This window comes from Pogona vitticeps, chromosome 1 (assembly GCF_051106095.1).
Source record: "Pogona vitticeps strain Pit_001003342236 chromosome 1, PviZW2.1, whole genome shotgun sequence".
Lineage (NCBI taxonomy): Eukaryota > Metazoa > Chordata > Lepidosauria > Squamata > Agamidae > Pogona > Pogona vitticeps.
Window position 1 is genome coordinate 285023570 of NC_135783.1, and position 6000 is coordinate 285029569.

Here is a 6000-nt window from a genome sequence, read left to right on the forward strand (position 1 = left end):
TGCTTGGTGTGAGAAATCTACAGCCAATTAATTGTCTTTATTGCCACTTATTGTCTTCACTGATTTATTAATGAACAGATTGCTCAGAGTGTACTTGCAACAAAGAACCAAGTATTTAGATCCTTAAGTTCTAAAACTTATTGGCCAGATGTTTTGAAGAAATCTGGCGGTCTGACTCACATATCTTGCTGCCTGATTTACACATATATTCCAAGTACAGGATCACTTCTCCAAGAAATGTTCTCATCAGGAGCATACTCTGAATGGAACATGTTTCTCCCACCCCCGTTTATGATCAGAAGGTGTCCAGATCTTCTACTTATTGTATGTATTGGTAAAGCAGTTTCATTGTAAAATATACCTACATAGTATTTTCCCAGGGAGGAAGAATAAAGGATTGCTTGAAGGAAGAATTGTCTGCTTAGAATACGTACCTTAACCTGCTATTGTCCCTGAAACAAAGAGAGAAATTTTCATTGATGCTTCTATGCATACTAGAAACAAATAGAGCTGAGGCAAGAATATGCATATCAGTTCTAGTTATAAAGATGAAAGATATAAAGTAGGTACAAGTGCATAGGAATAGCTTTCAAAATTTCTGCCTAATCTGTAGAGAGGTAGGAACAGAAAAATGAATTGGCATTAGGGGAGTGTGGCTGTACCAGTGGACAGAATGAGGCTGCTGCCTCAATAATCAAATGTTGGCATCTTTGCAGTAATGTGTTCATCATTTCTAAAGCCAGTATCCTTCTGAAATGATCATGCATGCAAGGGATATTACAGAAGAGACTGTGGCAATGCGGTGAAGTCCAATCACACATGTGACCAGACCTCACAAGAGTAGCAGGTGGCAGCCACATCTGTACCTTCCCTTGCACAAACAGTAAGTTCAATAGCACACTGACCTATGTTATTACATGTTCACTGCTAGGGGTGGAGTAGATGAATCTGTGGAATTTTGGGCTTCATATGTGGTTGGCTTTGGATTTTATGCACAGTGAGTTGAGTGGGTTGAGTTGCCATTTCCTGCTCATCTTCAAGCAACAAATAGAACAGCCCTACATTGAGAATGGGGCCAGTGAGGATGTTCCACACTTATGGAACAACTTGTTTGATATGAAGTTCCTCATTCCAGTCTCACAGAAATCATGCAGTCACTGGGTCATGATAGAGAAGCAGGTGACTTTACTAGGGATTGGCCTTTTACACTTTAATGAAAGATACAGACACGAAAGAGCCTTCTCCTTGTTGCTGTAAAATACTAATGATTTGTATTAATGAAAGATGGGTACATGGAAGTTTTGAGGGTTTTTTTTTCATGTTTTCTTATTTTGTTTAACCTTTCTTTCACCTTTTGTCTGTCAAATTACTCAGAAAATATTTCATCCAATAAAGTCATTAGAGCTTCAAGCTATCAAAATGTCTGAGGGAGAAGGGGAATTATGAATCCACTAAAAAGTCTGGATTGGTTAGAATGCAGTGAGGAGTGTTGTTGTTGTTTCAGTTGTTCTTTCTAGATAGATTTGCTGTGTGATGCTCAGCACCTAATGCCTTCCATCAGGGATTGTTCTATCTAACTGTCTGCCTTTGTGCCTCAGTCTTGGATCCTTTCCTTTCTTGCAGGTTTTTTTTTTTTGAGATATTTCATTTCTCTATTTCTTTGGATTATTTTTGCTGCTTCTGTCATGCAGCCTGCCTGAACCAGTGTGTATTCCTAGGATTCTTATTCTTATTCTTATGAATATTATTATTCCTCACCTTCATTTCCTTTTTGGATTTTATTTGGTCATTGTCTTTCATAGATCATTTTTGCTGCTGCCTGGGCTTGACCTGTCAGCTTCGGCCCATTGGACTCTATAAATGGAAGAAAAGGCATTCAGTGATAGCAGGAAGACCTTCCCATATGATTTGACTGGGGCTTTCATTCAATTTTTTATTTTATTTTATTTTATTTTGCCTTTATATGCATAGTTACTTTTCTTGGGTTTCGGAAAAGAGATCTCTCTGTGTGTATTTTTTTTTAATTTATTTTCACTTTCTCTATGTGGGATGCTTTCCCTGTTTGAGTGATTATTTAAAATTGTCGTTTGGTTAATTAACTGTGAATTTATTCTATTTAAGATGAATATTTTGGTGTTTTTCCCCCTGAACTATTTTGTTTGCTCCTGGGGAGGAGAGCAGGGGAAGACATTATAACTATGCCAGTTTGCCATTATGTGGGTGGTTGTGGTTGTTGGTTGTACTAGTAACTGCTTTAGAGGACACTGGTTCTGTTTTGGTTTGCCTCTATGCTGATTTTGGACTAGTTTACAGTTTCTTTGGGGATTTTGAAATGCCTGAAAACTTAAATGGAAAGCCAAGATGAATTATTTCTGTAAAAATGAGAGGACTGTTGTGGAAAAAATATTAAAAAAGTGACACCCTTTGAAAGAAGACAAAATGAAACATCTGAAAACTTTCATTGTATATATCCCTATTATTTTCTGCCCCCATCTTCCACTGAAGTATGAATGCATTGATATGTGTCTATATTAAAGTTAAGCTGTAGAAGATTACCAAGATAACATGTATTAAAGACTCTATTAAAGAAGTGTTATTACAACCAACCAACCAACCAATTCCCAACTTCCCTATCTGCTCCAGATGAGACAGAATGCTACCAATAGGAAACACACTCTCTAGCATTCAAGAAACTGGTGTATTCATAATACACAGTGATAGCAGTTTGATGCCACTTGAAATTTCAGGTCCCCAACCTACTGAATGCTGGAATTCATAGTTTGGTGAGGAACTGCTGCAGTTCAGGAGAGTGCTCAAGAGCTCTCTAGCGGAAAATTTCAAATCTCTTAGCAAACTACAAATCACACTATTCCTTATGATGGAGCCATGGTAGTTAAAGTGCAGACATACTACTGTAATTGCAGGTACCCAAAGTTTACATATAATTCCTTTGCAATAATGCTGATCATTTAGGTAACAGTGTTATGGCACAAATCTGGCACATACAAAACATAGTCTCCATAGCACCTACACAGGGACAAAAACAACTACACAGCACAGATCACCAACAATGATATTGCAAAAGGCCTCCTTTGTTGAGAATAAGACAGAATAATGAATATTGCTCCTATTAAGATGTTCTTCAGGCCACCCTCTCATGTCTCATTCCCACATCTTGTGCTGTTGCAGCCATAACTAAAAATGGCAGTGGAAAAATTCAGGAGAACTTCTAAGGATCAAGCCAGGAAGCCAATCAAAAGCCCAGATGCTACTCTTGGAAACACAAATTGGAGAGCTTTCCATCTGGGGTCCTCGGTCTGCCAATTTTGTCACATAAGTGGTCACAGCAGTTAGGTTCTGTGCTCCAGATGAGAGAGAAAGGCCCCAAAGGGAACCATTTTCTACCCAGCAATCAGCAGGAAAATGCTGTGCCAAGTGAAATTGTAATTATATCTGCAGCAATGTGCTAATGAGCTTTGAAAAGGTTTTACTGAAAAACAAAATAGGATGAATTAAATATATTGTATGGAACCATTAAACACAATGTATTTGTATTAATAAAAGAACTTTCTTTCAATTTTAAGGGTCTGTGAAACTGCTGTATTTATCCCAAATGTTGTTACTTGCTAATCACAATCAGAAGACACTCTCTATTGTAGAGGATTGAGATATTTTATTTAACATGCTGATCACTGTACATAGGACATTACTTATTTTTTTTACCTGGATAAAAAGGCAGATTTGTGATGTTTTGCATAAATCTGTCCAATAATACATTGCAATTCCAGCAGTTTGTCTAGTATTTTTTTTAAGAAAATAAACTTGGAATTAGGAACAGGAAAATGTAGAATTTTCCTCAAAAAATTCACAATGAGTTAGAACAACTTGGACTTCGTTTGAAACATGTCACTGCAGATTTTTCTCCTGAACAGAAACTTCCAAATTTGTCTTGAATTTCACAGCATAAATTAATAAAGGTGTAGAGCTGATAGATAGACAGACAGACAGACAGACAGACAGACAGACAGACAGACAGACAGACAGACAGATAGATAGATAGATAGATAGATAGATAGATAGATAGATAGATAGATAGATAGATAGATAGATAGATAGATAGATAGATAGATAGATAGATAGATAGATAGATAGATAGATAGATAGATAGATAGATAGATTTTTCTAGAACAGCTATTCTCAACATGGGAAATAAGGCCCCCTGAGGAGCACTGATGTATTTGAAGGGCGTCACAGACTGGAAACATTTCTTCACACTAAACCATATAAGATTGCTTATGCAATTTATACAATCCTGATTCAGCCTATATTTCTTTCACATTGTATTTATGGCAGTGGCCAAAAAAATGGTTGAGAATGGCTGTTCTAGAAGACCAATAAATGCATTTTGTTGCAAACAGACACAAAGGGGTGGGGTATCAGATATGGTCAATTATTAGCTACAAACATTGAGATGGCTATATTCTGTTACCCAAAACTGATGGATGCTGCCTCCTGTGAGATACACACCAATGCACAGAAAAAGTACTAAAACTCTCTAGCTCATGAAGAATGGATAGCACTTTTCTTTCCAACTTTACTACAATAATGGCACTCTGGACACAATTGCAATGACCATCCATTAGGTTCCAAGCCATAGGAATATAACTTAAAAATACATGTCTCTACAAATATCAAATCTACCCCACCCAAATTTTACTGGTCTTATTGAAACTGTTAGAGTTTTTGTAATTCAGATATTTATTTATTTATTTATTTATTTATTTATTTGTTTATTTGTTTGTTTGTTTGTTTGTTTGTTTGTTTGTTTGTTTGTTTGTTTGTTTAACTTATCTGCTGCCCACACCACCTGAAGGTCTCTGGGCAGCTTATATGTTTTCCATAAAAGTAAAACTCATTACAAATTTAACTTTAGGCCAATTTTTAGTGGACAGAGCAGCAGACAGAATAAGGAACTGGCTAAAATCCTGTTGCTTATCATAGTAAGTTGTGACAAGAATGGGCACTGAACCCATAGAATGAATGGAACTTGTAGAGTTGACTCATTGTATCCCCTACTCTAGTTGTGACGTATTGTGCTAAGCAACATGATTTCAGTCTGTATTGTATTAGGCATTCTTCAGTCTAGAGACTATGGTAGTGTGCTCTGAATAGAGGTCTTGGAACAACATCTTGTGTGGTTGAGAAGGCCAATATGAGAGTGACAATCCCTTCTACACTGAAAACAAATACAGTCTGTCCCCTGTCCAGCTCCCTGATTTCACTGGTTTCAGGATTGCCTCTTTCCTTGGCCTGCTGGACAAGGGTGTCTTCAAAATGGGAGAGGCCATGATGCACCGCCTGCCTCCAAACTGAATGCTCAGATGTTAAAGTTAACCATCTGTTAAGGTCCATTCCTAAGGCCTTCAGATCCCGCTTGCAGATATCCTTGTATCGCAGTTGTGGTCTCCCTCTGGGGCGATTTCCCTGCACTAATTCTCCATACAGGAGGTCTTTTGGAATCTGACCATCAGCCATTCTCACAACATGCCCGAGCCAACGTAGACATCGCTGTTTCAGTAATGTATACATGCTAAAAATTCCAGCTCATTCTAGGACTAATCTATTTGGAACTTTGTCCTGCCAGGTGATACCAAAAATGTGTCGGAGACAACGCATATGGAACATGTTCAGCTTCCTCTCCTGCCATGCACAAAGGGTCCAGGTCTCACTGCAATACAGGAGTGTACTCAGGAAATAGGCTCTACAGACCTGGATTTTGGTATATGTCATCAGCTTCTTATTAAACCATACTCTCTTTGTGAATCTAGAGAACATGGTAGCTGCTTTGCCAATGCATTTATCCAGCTCGACATCTAGGGAGAGAGTGTCAGAGATTGTTGAGCCAAGGTACACAAAGTTAAGAACAACCTCCAATTCTTGTGTGGAGATGGTAATAGAGGGAGGTGAGTCCATGCCCTGGCCCATGACTCTTCAACTGTC